The sequence below is a fragment of the Anomaloglossus baeobatrachus genome, chromosome 8, assembly GCF_048569485.1.
Source record: "Anomaloglossus baeobatrachus isolate aAnoBae1 chromosome 8, aAnoBae1.hap1, whole genome shotgun sequence".
Lineage (NCBI taxonomy): Eukaryota > Metazoa > Chordata > Amphibia > Anura > Aromobatidae > Anomaloglossus > Anomaloglossus baeobatrachus.
Genome location: NC_134360.1, coordinates 70,625,686 through 70,647,102, shown reverse-complemented (window position 1 = coordinate 70,647,102; position 21,417 = coordinate 70,625,686). Strand labels below are relative to the sequence as shown.

General features: G+C 42.7%; 1 protein-coding gene across 2 annotated transcripts in view; it reads left to right on the top strand.

Annotated features, from left to right (window-relative positions):
• Positions 1–21,417, top strand: part of GRAP2 (GRB2 related adaptor protein 2) — a 303,601-nt gene that overhangs the window by 168,840 nt on the left and 113,344 nt on the right. The window lies entirely within an intron of this gene.

Here is a 21,417-nt window from a genome sequence, read left to right as displayed (position 1 = left end):
TACTGCATGGGCATCTCTTAGAAAGAACACTTTCAAAATACTGATGGCTACCTCTAACTTAACCGGGATTGGCTGGAGCTCAACACGGCAGTGACCGGTACCTCCTGGGCAATCTAAAGACAGTGAGTAAAGACACCTGGAACCGCAGCAGGTGACTCAACCTTTTGATTGCCGGCGCCCCACGCTTCGGCCCAAGCAGCCGTTACTACTCCTTTCATCATCCTTCCTGGGGCCCGCTCCACTTATGGGGAGCAGAAACATCTTTGCTGCTACAAATCACACACCCCAGAGGACAGCGACAACAGCGGCGGCGAAACCCTGGCTGCGTGCCGCAGGTGGCGTCACGAGACATTCATCCCACTACAACGCCCATCATCCATCCCATCCCCTTCCGTGGACACTTCGGGGTCATGAAACCGGGCAGGCCACCCGTGACATCTGCCTGACTCTTCACCAGCCCGGCAACGAGTATCTCCCCAGGCCCCGTGGGGTGCTCCACAAGTGTTTACTAAAATAGATGATGTAGAGCTACTAGCGTGCAAAATGCAAGGCTGCAAACATCATTTCTTTGAAGAAAAACAAAAAAGCTAGCACTAAATGTGCACTACAGCACTAAAAATTCCAACTGTACTTAATATAAATATGAGATTTTTGGCAAAAAATTGCAATTTCTTGAGCCACCCCGCCACTTCACAGCAAATCTCTGTTGGGGCAGTCCTAACACTAAAATATTTTTATAAAATGTGCCAAACGGCCATCCCCTTCCGTGGACACCTCGGGGTCATGAAACCGGGCAGGCCACCCGTGACATCCGCCTGACTCTTCACCAGCCCGGCAACGAGTCCCCGTGGGGTGCTCCACAAGTGTTTACTAAAATAGATGACATAGAGCTACTAGCGTGCAAAATGCAAGGCTGCAAACATCATTTCTTTACTGTGTCAGTCCACATCCAGTCTTCATTGTGACTAAAAGGTTACCTATATTACACGGCATTAAATTCTTTTGCACAAGTGAGACAAGCCGTGCAGGGTCAGTCATGCTGTCAGCAAAGCTGGAGTCTAGGGAGGCTGTGGTTTTCAGACGAGCGTGCGGCTTCCGTTCAGTCTATGAGCAACACAGCAGCTGTAAGATGACTAAGCCTGGGCAACTCATGGCGGAGACACCCTGCATCGAGCTCAGGATGTTAGGCAGATTGCCTTGTAACCACTGGGCTTTCTGAGAACTACTTTCTTATGCATACTTACGAAATATTGTATGGTTATCATGTTTACCTAACAACCATTACATACTATATATATATATATATATATATATATATATATATACAGTCCAGTGACAACCTCCAGCACAAAATGATTATAGCATAATAAAGATCTTATACGTTTAACTTTTTTGATGTACACGTATAGATGTAGCCTTTCTAAAATGACATTAAAATATTTATTTTGACCCCCAACAATACAAATTAAACTACTTTTGTTACGGTATGTCAAAAGTTAACTTTCTGCATCACAATATCTTTCTTCTTGACAAAAACTATATAGATCTTGATAACATACGAGGATCTGCTGAGAAGTCTATGTCTTTGTGATCTTTTTTTGTTTCAATGGTAACGAATATTACATCACATGAAAGCCTTATGTGTCTAATATCTGTTTTCAAAATTTTGTGTTTGTTGCTTATGGCAACAGGGTTCTATGCACCCGGGAAAACAACATGACGGAGTGTAATGCGATATTCACAGCAACTGAGAGCAGAGGAGGGATAAAATTCTTGTTTCTGCAAGTAAAAATTATAGAACAAAACTCCGGCACACTCCAAAAAGTAGAGAAGAAAATCGTATTTTTGAAGTATTTTTTATTATTTAACTTGTGTATAGAAAAAGTCCAACGTTTCAACCTTAATTTAGGTCTTTGTCAAGGACATTCTGATGAACAATAATAACAGAAAAAAAGGGAAAAACATTATTTTAGACAGTGTACATAAGAAATATGTTCACACAATCATTATTACATACATGATATGTTCACCAAAGAATATTTAGCATGTAATCCATGCATCCAGGGAGATATTTATATGTACCATAATTTGGGGTCACAAATTAAATATTTTAATATGAGAACTGAGATATATCATAGTGTTTCAAATCTCAATACATCAATCCGTATTTCAAACAGGGGAAGCACAGAAAAAGACACACAACATCGGAAGAGACACACAACATAGAAAAAAAGGGGAGAAAGGTACTGTAATACAACCCACCTAAAACACAGTCAATGATTGAAGTTTTGATAGGCAACAGTTGTTGCATCAGATAAATGCAGCTTATAAAGTGGTATACCTGAGACAAATAAAAAAATGTAAGAATACAAACTAACAAAAATAATTCAACATAAACAGGACATGGGAGATCAGTCTAGGTCCACTGGGGGGTACGGGGACCAGGAGGGAACCCAGAAGCTCCCAGGGCACAGGATAAATATCTACCTTGCAATACTGTATATCGGAAATAATGACATAACGGTCCAAGGAACTGATAAATTGGCTCTTTATATCTAGGCAAAAAAATTGCGTAATTGCATCATTAGTATTAGTAAATATAAATATAAATCTGCAAGTAAAGTCCGCGAAGGATATTCATGATGATATGTCGCAGACACTGGGGGAACAATTCCCTTCATATTCCACAGTTAAGAACTGGGTTGCCAAATTTAAAACGGGCTACTTCAGCACCAATGATGAGAAACGTCCTGGACGATCGAGAGTGGTTGTTGTTCCAGAGATCGTCGATGCTGTGCACAACCTCATACTAGAGAATCCAGGAATTTCAGCTAAAGCAATAGCAGACATCATGCGGATTTCCCATAAACATGTTTGTGTCATTATCCATGAACATTTGGACATGAGGAAGCGATCTGCAAAGTGGGTCCCCAGATGTTTGACAACAGATCAGAGAAGCATGAGAGTGAAAACTTCCCGGTCCATTTTGTCAGCATTTCCGGACTGATAAGAACTTCCTGGATCCACTGGTCACTATGGAGGAGACTTGGATTTATTTGTTTGACCCTGAAAACAAGGAGCAGTCAAAAGAGTGGTGACAAAGTGGTTATCCTCGTCCAAATAAGTTCAGGGTGCAAAAATCAGCCACTAAGGTGATGGTGTCGGTGTTCTGGGATAAGGAGGGCGTGCTGCTAGTGGACTACCTTCAAAAGGGTTCCACCATCGATGCAAGGAATTACATTGAACTTTTGTAACAATTGAAGGCAGCTCTGAAGGCCAAAAGGCACGGAAAGCTGTCAAAAGGAATGAATGCTCCTGCAAGACAATGCCTCCGCTCACACTGCACATGCGACCATGGCAAAATTAGCAGAGCTGGGCTTCCAGCTGGTTGACCACCCACCTTATTCACCGGATCTAGCTCCCTCCAACTATCATCTCTTTCCAAACCTGAAGAAACACCTCAGGGGTACCAAATTTCACACCATTTCTGATGCCATGGCTGCTACAGATGCCTGATTTGAGGCACAACCAAAATCCTTCTTTTTGCTAGGCTTACAGAACTTGGAATACTGATGTAAGAAGTGTGTTGACATCAGTGGAGAGTATGTGGAATAAATGTAAAGTTTGATCATCCTATCTCGTTACTTTCTGGGTAAAGCCAAAGACTTATCAGCAGCCTCTCATATTTGACTGTTAAAGGGAAGGGGTTGTCCAGATCTGGCACAAAAATCTTTAGTCACTGCATGTACACCACTCACAAAAAGTTAGGGACATTTGGCTTTCAGGTAAAATTTATGCAAAAAAGTAAAAAGTTCACACTACAGTGATATTTTATCATTAAAGTAGGGTATTTAAGTAGATGCAGCAATGGTGATTTCTTTATCTCAAACAGTCTATTGAAACAAAAGCCAATAATAGTGGTGGGTATACCCCTCCAAAAATGTTAGTGTCTAAATAACTTGTCATGTGGCCTGGAGCATCAATTACAGCAGACAATGACGTCTCCTGCTGTTCACATGTAGAATTATTGCCATGCGGAGACACGGCATCCCACTCTTCTTGAAGGCCGGCCCTCAGGTCATTGAGGTTCTGGGGTATAGAGTTATGACCTCTACATGACGACACAGCTGATCCCTGAGGTTTTTTATGGAATCAGTTAATCATTTGCAGTCCCACCAAAAATCCCCTTTAAGTGACCCCAATTTGGAAATGACTCATTAAAGGTAATGTTCTGTCGTGGGTCCAATCACAATCACGTATTTCAGAAATTTACATTGAAACACCAATGTTAGCTTTTAGTATGGAGCACAGGATAAATGTGACCTGAGCCTTACTGTGATCTTTGGGAGGAAGAATGAGCAAATTAACAATCTGTGGGCGGGGCTTGCTCTATGGGGCCTCGCTCTGGGACTCACACTGCTTTATCTCAGCAAGGTTTTCCCCAGAGCGTCACTAGTGGAAATCTTGTTTCACAGTTTGCTTGCCTGGCCCCTGTAAGTGCTCTAGATTCTGCCCGTCTTTGTTGTCCATCCTCCCTGACTTTCAGCCTCTCCTCCAGTCCATCTTCCCTGCCTCCTGCCCCCCTCCGTTTCATGGTCTCCCTTCAGATTACCTCTCCTGCTCCCCATAATCTCTTCCTTCTCAGTTCCCCCCGTACCAAGGCTTGCTCTTCCGGTTCCGACATCGGCTTGTTACTGACCATGGCTCTGCTCACCCTTGGCTCCTGATGCTACCTCCTGGTTTCCGGTCTCCGGGTCACCCCTGACGCTGTCTCCATCTGCTCTCTGGTATTGCGAGACCTCCCGGCTTTGACCCTTCAAGTACGACTTGTCTTAGTCATCGGTTAGTGATTATTCTTGCCTTTCCTTGTGTTTGATGACTTGATCTCTAGTGTCACCTGTTGCTAGTAGCAATCCTAAAAGTTAATATCAACACATTTAATGAGCCTTGCAATATGACTCCGGAAAAAAGCCAAAACAGAACTCAATTTGCAGACAGAGTGTTGTAGGGTGTTGCCCCTCGTCATTCCAAAGCATAGATCCTATTTGGTTGTATGACACGCTTCTAACTGAGATCTAAGGGGTAACGTTTCTCATTGTGGAGAGTGACATGCCTAGCATGCCAGTGTAAGGAGACGCTTAAACCATGCAAAGCTCCTCTGAGAAATGTAATCTGTCAGTCAGCACATGGCATCACCATAGCCACTAGGGTTATCTATTTTTGAGTAGATATGGAAGGAAAAAGGGTTTGGGACTCAGCACCAATGCAGTAATATAAAACTTGGAACTTTATTAGAAAATCTAAAACGAAGGTACACAGGTCATCCAAAAAATCGCCATGCAATTTGCCTAGCGGCTTTGCGCGTTTCGGACAAACAGGGGAAATTAAAAGCAGTCCTTAGTCATAAGCCATAAGGACTGCTTTTAATTTCCCCTGTTTGTCCGAAACGCGCAAAGCCGCTAGGCAAATCGCATGGCGATTTTTTGGATAACCTGTGTACCTTCGTTTTAGATTTTCTAATAAAGTTCCAAGTTTTATATTACTGCATTGGTGCTGAGTCCCAAACCCTTTTTCCTTCCATATCTACTCTGAATCACGGACCGGCCTGTCCGGGGGACTGCGGGCATCCATCCTTGCCTTGGAGACTTCATATGGGTGAGCTGAAACCTTCATTATTTTTATCTATTTTCGAGCCTTAAGGGTGCTTTACATGCTGCGACATTGCTAACGATATATCGTCGGGGTCACGTCGTTAGTGACGTACATCCGGCGCCGTTAGCAACATTGCAGCGTGTGAAACCAATGAGCGACGATCAACGAGCGCAAAAACGTGAAATATCGTTGCTGCTGCAGGTACGATGTTGTTCGATGTTGTTAGAAAGGAGGCGGTTCGCCGGCCAGAGCGACGTCGCAGGGAAGGTAAGACCGTGTGACGGGTGTAAGCGATGTTGTGCGCCACGGGCAGCGATTTGCCCATGTTGCACAACCGACGGGGGCGGGTACGCTCACTAGCGATATCGGTACCGATATCGCAGCATGTAAAGTACCCTTTAGGTATGTTTTAGGTAAGTCATTTTATGCATATGTACTGTATAGCCAAAACGTTAACAAGACTACAGTTAGCTGATTAATCACAATCGCGTACAAGATTTCTCCCGTGCCTCCCCCATACTCTGGAATGCTCTACCCCAGCATATCAGACTTTCGTCTACCGTAGAAAGCTTCAGAAGGAATTTGAAGACCCACCTCTTCCGACAAGCCTGCAACCTACAATAAACCTCAGTGCATTACATGACTGCGCAACCAGCTTTGTCCTCACCTATTGTACCGTTCCTCACCCATCCCCTGTAGACTGTGAGCCCTTGTGGGCAGGGTCCTCTCTCCTCCTGTAGACTGTGAGCCCTCGTGGGCAGGGTCCTCTCTCCTCCTGTAGACTGTGAGCCCTCGTGGGCAGGGTCCTCTCTCCTCCTGTAGACTGTGAGGCTTCGCGGGCAGGGTCCTCTCTCCTCCTGTAGACTGTGAGCCCTCGTGGGCAGGGTCCTCTCTCCTCCTATACCAGTCTGGGCTTGTATTGTTCATGATTGTTGTACTTGTTTGTTAGGTATAACTTATTCACTTGTAAAGTGCCATGGAATAAATTACGCTATAATAATAAATAATAATAATAATAATAATAATAAGTCCAAAAACAAAAGTCACGACTGAAGGAATTCAGAAAGTCAAACTTTCTCCCAGTCTTCTATAACTAAATTGACTCAGTCTTTAAAATAAGATTTAAATAATATGATAGAGAAAATAATAAAAAAAATAACTTGAAAATTAATTCACCAAAAATAAAATAATAAAACTCCGAACAGTGTAAAATTCCTAGTTAAGATATTCTACTTTCACCTTTAGTAATAAGATTCCGAGAGTCTTCTATTGTAATTGGATATCTGCTCATCTATTCCTGGACTTGCTATGAATTCTACATTATCAGCACTTACAAAAAAAAATCATAAGGACAAGATTGTCAGAATTATCCGACTTGCAGGCAGTAAAATTGCGGAAATTCTGTATCTAATTTTAAGTTTCCACTTTTACTGTTTCTTGCTGTTATTAACTGGCCAAAAGACAAATTCAGCATTTTTATAGGAGATTTAATATATTTTTGCGTACTGTTTATTGTGTTTTTACAACGGAACTCGGAAATGTATTTCTCAAATCCATATTTTTTATAACTGCCTGAACTTTCTATTCCCATTGTGAGGATTTACAGTTATACACACAACCATGGCAGCATGTTCTGGATATAGCTACCAGCTATAATGTCATGTTAACACCGGAAAATGTGTCCTCATAGGAACAGTAATAGAGGAAGACAAAAAAAGAACATTTGCTCTGGGTCCTTAACTTTGCCAGTGGCTCCCTGGACCCACTTTTGTTGTGATTTTGATTTCTGAGATTTTTAGAAAGACCGATATACTATCATGAGTAATATGGGGATGACATGGCTTTTATTACATATTTGTTAAAAGAAATGTAGGCATAGAGTCTATTCAGGTATTGTCATGCTAGGTATGGGACATCCCAAGCGAACTGTGAAAGGGAAGGGAAACCTTGTGTCTAGGGAAGGAAAAGATGATAACCTCTGACCAAACCTAAACTAAGGGTCCCTCGCAACCCTAGATAGGTTCTGCACCTCTGCGCCAAGCCGGATGCCTAGGTGTCCCTAGTGCTGGGCCCTAAATAGGGAACGGATGGGATGAGATCTTCATCAACCCCACTAAACACTAGAGAAAACACAAGGAGGACACACGGGGGAACTACTTATCCACAGATGACTCAGGTAGAAGTTCAGCAAAGTTTCAGCATCGATACCACAGATGAGAACAAGCCACCAGCTTGCAACCAGAGCTTGACTGAACTGAATAATATCACCAGCACCAGTCCAGAGAAGAAAGGAGTATTTAAACACATGGAGAATACTGATAATCAGCAGCTGAATAGAAAGATAGCTAAGGTCAGGTATCCTGCTTAGCGCATTAGTGCAAAACCTATCTAGGGTGGTGAGGGACCCCAGGGACCAGCAGTAGGTTTGGTCAGGGATCCCTTTCCCTAGACACAGGGTTTCTCTTCCTTTTCGCCATTCGCTTGGTACTTCCCCATAGGTAGCATGACATAGTGATGCAGCAACTGGGGAAAAATAGGCTGCCACTAATAATCATGTAATATATATCTAGTATATAAAGCTGAATGTGTGTGTGTGTATGTATGTGTATGTGTGTGTGTGTGTGTATGTCCGGGATTGGCATCCGCACCGTCGCAGCTACAGCCACAAAATTTTGCACACTCACACTTCTGGACCCCGAGAGCGTCATAGGCTATGTTTTGAGGGGAAATTTTAACCCAGCGCTTTACAGTTATTTGCCAAAAAACCTGCCTCCATTAAAGCGAATGGGGCTGGGAGTCACAGTGCAGCCAGAACTTCAGAAGAATGCGCAGCCACACCCTTAAATGGGATGTTGGCATGTCACAATGCAGCCAGGGAAAGAGACAGACACAGACAGGGAAAGAGGCAGACACAGACAGGGTAAGAAACAGACATAGACAGGGTAAGAGACAGACACAAAGAGACAGACACAGACAAAGAGACAGACTGACAGGGAAAGAGACAGGGAAAGAGAGGGAAAGAGAGAGACAGGTTAAGAGACAGACAGACAGGTAAAGAGACAGACACAGACAAAGAGACAGACACAGGGAAACAGACAGACAGGGAAAGAGAGGGAAAGAGACAGACAGTGAAAGAGACAGACAAACACAGGTAAAGAGACAGAGAAAGAGACAGACACAGGAAAGAGGGAAAGAGACAGACAGGGAAAGAGAGGGAAAGAGACAGACAGGGAAAGTGACAGAGATAGATAGACAGGGAAAGATATAGATAGACAGACAAAGAGATAGAGAGAGAGAGACAGAGATATATACACAGAGGGGGAGACAGACCTTAGAATTACATTTATATCTATTTGTTTTGTGTTTTTTGTGTGCAGAATACATTTTTGATAATACATTCTATTTTGTTAACAGCAGTTATTAACCCGGGCGAAGCCGGGTAGTACAGCTAGTATATATATATATATATATATATATATATATATATATATATATATATATATATATATATATATAGTACAGACCAAACCTTTGGACACACCTTCTCATCTCTAGAACAACTATTAAGAGGAGACTTTGTGCAGCAGGCCTTCATGGTAAAATAGCTGCTAGGACACCACTGCTAAGGACAGGCAACAAGCAGAAGAGACTTGTTTGGGCTAAAGAACACAAGGAGTGGACATTAGACCAGTGGAAAACTGTGCTGTGGTCTGATTAGTGCAAATTTGAGATCTTTGGATCCAACCACCATGTCTTTGTAGAAAAGGTGAACGGATGGACTCTACATGGCTGGTTCCCACCGTGAAGCATGGAGGAGGAGGTGTGATGGTGTGGGGGGCTTTGCTGGTGACACAGTTGGGGATTTATTCAAAATTGAAGGCCTACAGAACCAGCATGGCTACCACAGCATCTTGCAGAGGCATGCTATTCCATCCGCTTTGCGTTTAGTTGGACCATCATTTATTTTTCAACAAGACAATGATCCCAAACACACCTCCAGGCTGTGTAAGGGCTATTTGACTAAGAAGGAGAGTGATGGGGTGCTGCACCAGATGACCTGGCCTCCACAGTCACCAGACCTGAACCCAATCGAGATGGTTTGGGGTGAGCTGGACCGCAGAGTGAAGGCAAAAGGGCCAATAAGTGCTAAGCATATCTGAAAACTCCTTCAAGACTGTTGGAAAACCATTTCCGGTGACTACATCTTGAAGCTCATCAAGAGAATGCCAAGATTGTGCAAAGTAGTAATGAAAGCAAAAGGTGTCCACTTTGAAGAACCTAGAATATAAGACATATTTTCAGTTTTTTCACACTTTTCTAAGTATTTCATTCCACATGTTTTAATTCATAGTTTTGATGCCTTCAATGGGAATCTACAATTTTCAGAGCCCTGAAAATAAAGAAAACTCTTTGAATGAGAGGGTGTGTCCAAACTTTTGGTCTGTACTGTATGTGTATATATATATATATATATATATATATATATATATATATATATATATATATATATACACACACACACACACCGTGTATATATATACATATTATAAATATGATTTTAGAACATAAAATCAGTTAGTTCAAATGTGAGTCATTATATTTCATTGAGTTAAAAAAGAAAATTAGATGAATTTTGATCATAAGCTACTTCTCAATAAAACTCATTCTGATGATGATTCTCTTAATAACCGGAGATGGGTGAAAGGGTTAAAATCTGCCTCTTTTCTCTGTAGAGCAGCTCACAGACATTGTTTTCCTGCTCTACAACCCTGGCAATGATCAAAGTGATGCATCACATCTATTATGTTATTATCAGCCTAATATAGAACTAATTACTTAATGAGAAAAGTCATTATCTAATATAACTCCGTTACCTAATGAAATACAAATATCCTTTATGACATCAGAGGAGTCTGTCATTGTTTGAATGATCTGTGAACCTTGTCGGTGCAATGAGTTATTGGCTATAGTATACGGAATTAATGCACAGCGTGAAGCGCACTTTCCTCTACTATAGAGGACTATTATCGCTATCTGGAGTGGCAAATCGTGCTCTCTTTATCCTTGATGTATTGTCATCTATTTATGGACTCCGTTACTTGTACTCATTTGGTGTAGGAACAATGATCACATCCCCAGTTATTACATGCACCTTACATTTTACGTAGAATTCTTCATATCCTGCGTTTAGTGTTTAGAAAACATTGTCGCTTCTGTTCATCCTCTGGGCAGGGAGGTCAGACATTGAATTCATCTGCACCAGAAATCCACGATGCATTCACTTTCAGTGGATTAATATCAAAGCCTGCTGTGATATTTCTCTACTACAAGGATTTCTTTTCCAACAGTGAGTCAACCCCTGCCAGAAAATAGGATGGAGCGCAGAAGGGAACTTGATCTGCACGCTAAACAAAAGTGTGCAGGAAGCCAAAGAGTCGCTCGATTTCTAATTAGTAACAAGATAGTTACAGTGTTTTTAATGGTAGACAATCAGCACAAATCTACCAGACTCCTCTCCGACAGAGCTCCTGCTGCTATTCCTCCATGCTGCAAGGCTTGCATATGTTTCCTGTTTAACTTGTGCAGCAATAATAAGACTCCTCAGGATCTCAGATTTTCCTCTGCCCCAAAGCCAAATCATAAAAGCATAAGCTTAGAAAATTCAATGACTCCAAGTCATTCAGACCAAACCATTGACTTGGGAGTCTAGCCGATATGGCGGTCAGTGTAATGGGTGGTGGGATGTATTAGAACCATTGTGCCAAGGCACCTGGACTAACCCTGTGCGGAGGGGCATAACTAAGCAACTACCTGGTCTTCACTAGAGCCTCTGGTGTTGAGGATAGGTTGGGCCGCAGGTAGTCGCCAGTTGCTACTCCAGGGCAGTCCCTGGGTCTGCAGCAGCTGACCAAAGTGTTAAAGGGAACCTGTCAGGTCCCTTATGCGTTCTAACCTAGAAGCAGGGTGATGTATGGCCTAGTAACCCATTCTTAGCCATCGCTGTGTTGGAATACTGTGTAATATGAATGTATAAAAATATGTTTTATTACTTACATATTCAATATGTAAATGATCAGAGGCTCTAGTCCCCTGGGCGTCGCATCGTCCCATGGGTGTTTGCATGCTTTCCGTGGTATTACGCCTCTGTGGGCGTGATAACATGGATTTACATGAGCAACGTCACCATCAGCTCCTTGAGATCCCGCCCATGTGCGCTTGCCATTCCCAGAGCCTTGTTATCCGGGTGCTTGCTTCTCGGTTTCAGACACATACTGTGCATGATCAGAAAACTACTGCGGTTCCGACCATGGGCAGAGCGCGCCTGAAGCTGACAAACAAGCACCCAGAAAACAAGGCTGCAGCAGTGGCAACCATACACGCGTGGGATCTTAAGGAGCTGACGGTGATGTCGCTCATATAAATCCATGGTATCACACCCACTGGGGTGTGATACCATAGAAAGCATGCAAACGCCCATGGGGCGATGCGACGCTCAGGGAAATAGACCCTCTGATCATTTACATAGGGAACATGTAAGTAATAAAACATATTTTTATACATTCATTTTACACAATATTACAACACAGGGATGGGTGGGAAGGGGTTACTAGGCCACACATCACCCTGCTTCTATGTTAAAACGCATATGTGACCTGACAGGTTCCCTTTAAGGTGCAGGAGGCGTAAGGCAGAACCCAGAGACACGGACAGACCGCATGAAGCCAGGGAAAACATCACAGGTAAGGAAACAGACAAGTTCTAGAGAGGAGAGGTCAGGAACAAACAGAAGGTAAGTCAGGGCAAAAACAGACATATGATGCAGAATTGATGTAGGAGGGAGAGCTTAGATTGGTGCAGGGTTTATACACTTGCATCCTTTAGTGGCTTTCATGTGGCAATAAAAGGTATTTTTAGCCTTGTTTAACCTAATAAATAAATCATTTTTAAAAACGACATGAGGTTCCCCCTACATTTGGTAACTAGCTAAGATAAAGCAGACAGCTCAAGATGGTATTATTAAGCTTGGAAGATCCATGGTTATTTGGCCCTTCCCAACCTAAAAATACCATCCTGCAGCTGCCCCAGAATTGGCGCATCCCTTAGATTTGCCAATTTTGGTGCTTTATCCCAACTCTTCCAGATTGCCCTGGTGCGGTGGGAATCATGTAATATTTTGGGGGGTTGATATCAGCTTTGTAATGTCAGCTGGCATCAAGCCCAGGGGTTAGTAATGGAAAGGCGTCTATCAGACAATCCCATTACTAACCCAGTAAGAAAAAAAAAAAACACACAAAAACATTTTTTATTAAAAATACACTCTTCAACTCTTGCTCTGGTTTACCAATTTATTAAAAAAAAAAAAAGCCATGACGATCCAAAGTAGTTCACCAAATCCAAAGTAGTCCAGAAATGGAAATCTCTAAGACATAAAAAAGAGAGTTAAATAAATAAAAACGAGAGACAATCTCTCATACAACAATTTATAATAAATAAAAATCAACGTAGTCCATGGTGTTCCCACAACATCTGTCAATTCTGTAGCCACGTTTTGAGAACAACACTTCATGGGTCACTCCCAGTCAGGCTGTGCCCTACAATAGCCGGTGACTGTGGGGGAATTTTTTTTCTTGTGTGTGTCTTTTTTTTTCTTTAAACTTACTGGGTTAGTAATGAGGATGTCTGATAGACACTGCTTTATTACCAACCCCTGGGTTTGGTGCCAGATGACATTACAGAGCTGACATCAACCCCCCAAAATATTACCCTAATTGCCGCCGTACCAGGGTAATTGGAAAGAGCCAGGCAGAGTGCCACAATCGGCCCATCTAATGAATGCGCCAATTCTAAGGCAGCTGCAGGCTGGTATTTTTAGACTGGAAAGGGGCCAATATCCATGGACATTCCCAGCCAGATAATATCAGCCTCTAGCTGTCTTGCTTTACCTTGGCTGGATATCAAAAATAGGGGGGAACCTACATCATTTCTTTAATTTATTTATTTAGTTCACATCAGGGACCTGGGAGTCCAGGCGTCTTCCCCATGCTGTTCCCATTCCATTTGAGCACTGTTTCCATACATTTCAATGATTTTCCAGTCCTCCCTGGGGGGCCTTCTGGAGAAATACTCAAGTTCCCTATTGACTTCCAGTATAGTAGTCACTTGAATCGAGCCCGTCTGTGTGCGTCCGACCTGCTCTATTCGAGTAACAAGTACTCGAGCATTTTAGCGCTCACCCATCACTAATAATTACCCGTGTAACTCACTAAATGCACGTTTTTTCCACCACAAACTCACCGTACACCACCATCATCCTACAAACTTCTACATATATTTTTAAGTCTGAAAAATCCATGACTAACTGGTAGAGCATATATTCAATACATAATATGAATGATCCAATAAAGGATATAGGACTACAAGTGTTTTCTCTGCAGTGATAATCTAATCTTCCTCTATCAATAAATAGTAATAACATTGGTGACTATTGCAGACTCTTGATATTATGAGACTGCATTGTTCTGATGCAGTCTCTAGGCAAGTGAGGCTTCCTGGTCTATAGTAATGTGACCCATTGCTCGAAGCTGGCGCATGCGCTGATGGCCTGTGGCCATGACCGAGCCCTGTAGATGATTACTGCTTCAATGTGGCTTAGTGGTATGTTCGTGGTTAGCAAGGAAACGTGTCGATAGGGAATTGACATATGGACTGATAAGTAAAATGACACATGTCACTACATTAAAGGGAACCAATCATCAGGATTTTCGTATATACAGTAAGCTAAAGCCAGTGCTATACTGGCTCTATCAGGCTGCTTTTCTACATACCATTAGTGGTCAGCACAGCTGTTTAGGCTTTCAAATCCAAGAAAGTAAACTTTAAAAAATCGGCAGCTTCTTGAGTGACAATTGCAACTGAGCAGATAATTTCTGGGTGGGTATTCATATGGATTTCCGCCCCCCTATCTGTTGTTCCTGCCTCTCTCTGTTCTCTATGCTAATGTTACTATTCATCTTTCTCATCACTATGATGGAGTTGGCGCCTGCACATTGCGCTTATCTCTGGCGCCATCTTTGTGAAGACCCTGTTATTCTAGTCTTGTCTTGTGGATGAGAGGGTGGCCCATGCGCCTTCGCTTCTTCAGCTATCGTTGTGACCACGGGAACGCGTGCGGTCACAACAGGAGTGGAGAACAGCTGATCGTAGCCATTAGCTGCAGAAGAGGACGCCGGGCCGCCCGCTGTCACAACGAGAGCTGAAGAAGCAAGGGTGCATGCGCCGCCCTCTCAGCCACAAGACTAGAAAAACAGAGATTATCTGCTTAGTTGCAATTGTCACTCAAGAAGCTGTCTATTTTTTAAAGTTTACTTTCTTGAATTTGAAAGCCATACTTTCTTCTGGATACGGAGATGATGATCTAAAGGGAAGGTGTCATCCCCAAAAAAAATTAAATAACTAAAAAAATGTAAAGTATCAATATTTTAATGTTTTGTTTAAATATTATTTGTTTTTAATTGAGCAAAAAAAATTAAAAAGTTTGATATTTTCCACTCTTAAACACCAGGGAAAGCAGCTGCTGAAATCCTACTGTAGAAATAGCTCACATTACAACTGCAGTAAAAGTGGGCAGAATCTGCTCTCCTGTGTGTGATGTGATGAAAGTCTAAACACTTTCTTTCTGTCATTTATGATGCCCCCTACAATTCTAACCATAATAGTTTTCTTTTATTTCTAGCTTGTTTATTGCCATGGGGTTTATTTTGTGCACAGGTCCTATTCAGGATGCTTATAAAAGTGTTCCATTTGCTTTGTACTTTTATTTCTCAGGAAGTTGTCCCTGTTTATGGCACTAAGTTAATCTCTTAGGGGTACTTTACATGTTGCGACATCGCTAGCATCGGCTAGCGATGCCGAGCAGGTTAGTACCCGCCACCGTCGCACATGAGATATGTGGTGAAGCTACAGCAGCTTCACACGCACATACCTGGTCGGCGACGTCGCTATGACTGCCGAACTATCCCTCCTTCAAGGGAGAGGTGCGTTCGGCGTCACAGCGACGTCACTACGATGTCACTAATCGGCCGGCCAATAAAAGCGGAGGGGCGGAGATGAGCGGGACATAACATCCCGCCCACCCTCTCCCTTCCGCATTGCCATCGGGACGCAGGTAAGGAGATGTTTGTCGCTCGTGCGGGTTTACACACAGCGATGTGTGCTGCTGCAGGAACAGCAAACAACACCGTACCTGCGGTCGACCCGACATTATGAAAATGAACGACGCTACTCAGATCACCGATTTTCGACGCTTTTGCGATCGTTTATCGGCGCATCCAGGATTTACACGTTGCGAGGTCGTTACCGGCGCCGGATATGCGTCACTAACGACGTGACCCTGACGATATTTTGGAAGCGATGTCGCAACGTGTAAAGCCCCCCTTAGACTTTGGAAATTCACTTTCCTGATTTTTAGAGTCCTCTCTTACCCCCCTATCGTCCATCTTGTTAAAGGATACATGAAAACGTATCATTTTTGTGATCACTATTACCCAAGTGACCCCTAACCTGTATATTTGATGTGTGGTCTGTCCTATTTGTTAATATAAGGTCAGCAGTGCCCCCCTTCTTGTTGGGTCCTGAACCCATTGTAATGGTAATTGTCTTTCATTGTTGTCAAAAACCTGTTTCCTTTGTTGGACCTGCAGGTTTCTGCTCCCCAATTTATTTCAGGGTAGTTGAAGTCCCCCATAATATTGACTTCTTGCTGATTCGCTGCCACATCTATTTGCTTTATGAGAATTTTTTCTGCAGTTTACATTGAATTTAGAGACTTATAACAAATCCCCTATCAGTATCAGTATTTTACTTTTCTTTCTAGCTCCCCTAATATCCACCCATAGGAACTCTACATTTTTATTAGCCTCACGTATATTATCACGTAGGATTGGTTTTGGGGACAACTTTACATAGAAGGACACATCTCCCCCTCACTTATTTGTATGTCATCCCTGAACAGACTAATTCCCAGTAAATTAACAGCTCAGTCATAGCTCTCATCCAGCCAAGTCTCCGTTATCACCACCATATCATAATTTGTTTCCAACAATATCAATTATAATTCCTCCATCTTGCTGGTGAGGCTTCTGGCATTAGTGTTCATGTACTTTATGCATTTCTCTGTACATCTATTCTTGCTTAGCATATTGACTGTCCTAACCTCTCCCCATGCCACCCCCACTTATGCCCAGGTCACTACTGGAATATCTTCCCCTCCAGTACATTAAATGCCCTTCCCCCCCAGTCCCTAGCTTAAACACTCCTCCAACCTTCTATCCATTTTTCCCCCAGCACAGTTGCACTCTCTCCATTGCAGTGCAGCCCGTCCCTACCATAGAGCATGCAGGTAACAGATAAGGCTATGTGCACACGCTGCGTTTTTTGGCGCTGCGTTTTTGGCCACTAAAAACGCACAAAAACGCACCCGCGGCAAAAAACGCATGCGTTTTTGCCGCGATTTGGTGCGTTTTTGGCTGAGTTTTGCTGCGTTTTTGATCTCTGCGTTTTCTGCGTTTTTCCAATGCATGGGGGAAAACGCAGAAAAACGCAGGAAAGAATTGACATGTCCATTTTTTTTTTTTAAGCTCAAAAACGCAGCTTAAAAAAAAAGTTGTGTGCGGACAGCAAAAATGAAAACTCATAGACTTTGCTAAAGAAGCAAAGTCATGTAGTTTTGAGGCCAAAAACGCGCCCAAAAAATGTGCAAAAACGCACTGTGTGAACTTACCCTCTAAGTCTGCCCAGTTCTCCAGGAGCTCAAAAGTCTTCTTCCTACATCAATTCCTGAGCAATTTATTTACCTCCATAATCTGTTTAGCAAGGCACTTGGTAAAGACAGCATATCAAGAAACACTACCTTCAATGGCCTTGCCTTCAGTTTACAGCCTAATTCCATGCATCCATCTTTAAGGACCTTCCACCTACCTCTAATTTTGTCAACAGTGCCAATGTGCACCATGACCGTTGGGCCCTCCACAACCCATCCCATTGATCTATCAACCGTATCAGCGATGTGCTGAACTCGAGCACCAAGAAGACATCACATTGTTTGAGAATCCCTGTCTTTGTGACAGATTACCCTTTCTGGTTACCTAATAATGGAGTCGTCCACTACTTGCACCTTTCTGGCCTGCCCTGCATTCCTGTTTCCCCCCTTACTGGTAGTTGCAAAAAGTGTTCAAAGTTTATTAACAAATGTGGTACAGGGGAGTAGGTGGTATTGGGAAATGAGCGACTAAAACAACGTTTCGACCCTGCATGGGTCTTGTTCACGTTGTCGCTGAAATAGTGAAAAAGAAAAAACATAGAATAAATAACCACATACAGGTCATTTTGTTCCTTCTTCGGCTCTGTGTTTCTCCTCCCTGGTCGATACCTATTGCAGTGTTTACCACAAATTATGTTTTAAGAATGATCCAAATTTCCATATTAGGTCGGTGCATATGTATATATGTATATATTGTATTCATCAGATGTCATTTTTAACCCAATTACTGTGTATATTGTTTTGTTTATTATTATTGTTTCATTGTACTGTATGTGGTTATTTATTCTATGTTTTTTCTTTTTCACTATTTCAGCGACAACGTGAACAAGACCCATGCAGGGTCGAAACGTTGTTTTAGTCGCTCATTTCCCGACACTACCTTCAGCCCTGTACAACATTTATTAATAAACTTTGAACACTTTTTGCAACTACTGAGTGTGTGGTGATTAGAATTTAGTGACTACGTGGGATTCTCATCCCCTCTACCAGAACCTCTATCCTGACTGAGTGCACGCAATACAGAATCTTTAGCTGCATCACCCCTTAGGCCAGTTTCACACATCCTTCTTTTTGCCGGTTTCGCGGATCCGGCACGCTCCCGTACAGTGAATACAGTACAATGACAGCGCTGTAACTTCCGGGTCACATGCGCCGGTCACATGACAGCACGTGACCGGCGCTTGTTGCGCTGTCATTGTACTGTATTCACTGTACGGGAGCGTGCCGGATCCGCGAAACCGGCAAAAAGAAGGATGTGTGAAACTGGCCTTACTGGAGCAGACACTCCTCCAGCTTTCAGAGTTTAAAGGACGTGTCTTGCTGCAGCAGTGCTCCCCTTGTACTAACACCCCCCCTCATCTGCCAACTTAGCAAACTTGTTGGGGTATGCCAGATCAGGACTAGCCTCTCTCTACCTCACCTTCTAACTGTGACCCAGCTAGCTGCCTCTCTGTCGTGGAGCTCCATACTACGATCCTCCCCCACATCTACCCCAGCGAGCACCTGTGGAGACCTATAGAAATGTATCAAACCACATGAATGTTTAGGTCCTATCAAGTTATATAGCCGATACAAGTATAAAATGTAACACATTAGTAATTTACTGTTTTCCCTTTACCCACACGGTACCCACTTCCTCCCGATCAGTGAGAAGCATTGCAATGAGCACCCATATCACAAATTATAATCTGTTTCATTTTTTGACATTTTAGGAAGATGTACCACAAAGTTTCTGTTTGAAGTAAATATACTGTACAGATGATAGTTTATAATTACTGAGAGAATTGGAATATAACATACAGTATATTCAGTGGTGTGTGAAAGTTATGAACCCTTCAGAATTTTCCATATTTCTACATACATTTGACATAAAACTATGGTACATCAGATTTTCACATTCAAGTCCTAAAAGTCGCTAAAGAAAACCGAATCAAAGGAGACAAAAATATTCAATTTTGAAGTTGTATTCAGGAAAATGTTCCAATATATCTGTGAGTAAAAAAAAAAGTATGTGAACCTTTGATTTGAGTTTTCGGTGTGACCTGACCCTCTTTGGGCAGTAATAGCTGCATCTAATAATTGTTGATTAGTCCTGCATCGGCTTGGAGGGATTTTAGCTTGTTCCTCTCTACAAAACAGCTTTAACTCTATTCTGTTGGTGGGTTTTCTCCCATGAACTAGGTCTTTCCACAATATTTCTATAAGATTAAGGTCAGGATTTTGACTTGATCATTCCGAAACTTCAACTTTATTCTTCTTTGACCATTCGTTTGTAGAACCACTTATTTGCTTTGGGTCATTCTTTTGCTGCCTAATCCACATTCTCTTGAGAGTCAGCTCATGGACAAATGTCTCCTGACATTTCCATTTAAAGTTTTCTGGTATATTTCGGGGGAACACTATTCTCCTTAAGGAGACTTTGCAAGCCAGTCTGGCTGCCAAGTAAGGGGACTTATAGCTGCCACGCCCCTCTAAGAAATATTCAAATTGTCTCTCCAGTAAAGGAGACAAACTCTAGCACAGCGCTACCTATTGGAAGTAGCGATCCTAAAAGTCACAAGTGGATTTTTAACAATCCTTTGCAATATGACTCAGGATATATAAGCCAGATCAGAATCCCAATTTGCAGACACGGTGTTTCGGGGTGCTTGCCCCTCGTCAGTGCAAAGTATGGGGGTGTCTGATCTACTTCCAATAGGTGGCGCTGTGCTAGAGTTTGTCTCCTTTACTGGAGAGACAATCTGGCATATTTCAAAATTCATTTTTTCTTCCTGGCCAAGATTCAGCAAAGGCACAAACAATGATGCTAGCACCACCATGTCTCACAGATGGTATGTGGTCAAATCATAGAGCTTCTCAATTAAATCAAAAAGCTATATTTTTGTTACAATAGTATTCTGCCTTGTCTGGGTGATCTTTAGCAAACTGCAGATTGACAACAATGTTCTTCCAGCTGAAGTAGGCGCAGGAGAAAGCAATATTCTTCTAGCTGAAGTAGGTACTGGTGTTGGTGGGCCCCCCTGCACCACGGGCCCAGTCACATTCGCATTTTGCCCCTGTTATATTTTTCTACTGCTGCTCTCTCCAGGATCCATCGCCAGTCTTCTGCTCTTCTCAGTGATGTCACCTCTACTGACTCTTCAGGTCACACTTCACTCGGCGAGACCTGGAAGTGACTTTTAGGCTGGACTCACACGAGCGTATGGCATCCGATGCGAGAGCATCGGATGCGATATGCTAATGTCCCCCGGCTCAGGCTCTGCTGCGAGCGTGAGCCGGGTGTCATGCGACTGTAACCCGATCTTGCGATCGGGTCACAGCTGTGAAGCTGAGTGCAGGCGCTGCAGAGGAGAGGGAGGGGTTAATCCTCCCATCTCCTCCACTGTCAGCCTGTGCGTAGATCGCACTGCACTGGGATAACATCCGAGTGCAGTCCGATGTATCTCTCGCATCCATTCACTTGAATGGGTGCGAGAGATACGGCGGTAGCAGCAAAATGCAGCATGCTGCCGCTTTTCTCGCATCCAGAATCTGGATGCGAGAAAAGCTGACCAACAGCTCAACCTCATTGCCTAACATTGGTCAGAGTGCAATGCGAGAATTTCTCGCATTGCACTCGTCCGATTTTCACGCTCGTGTGAGCGTACCCTTACCATGTAAGTCTTTGGAGCCTTAGAACAAAGCTCCTTAGATTCTCACTGTAAAAGAGACTTCCAGTTCACACATAGAGTGAGCTAAATAGTCAGAATTGACGTCACTTAGAAATGGAGCAAAATGGTGCTAGATGCCAAAGACAGCTGTAGTAGGTTAGTATAGTAATACACTACTTTACATACACATACACACATTTAATAAAAAAAATAAAATAAAAAAAAAATATATATATATATATATATATATATATATATATATATATATACCGTATATACTTGTCAAAAAATAAAGGG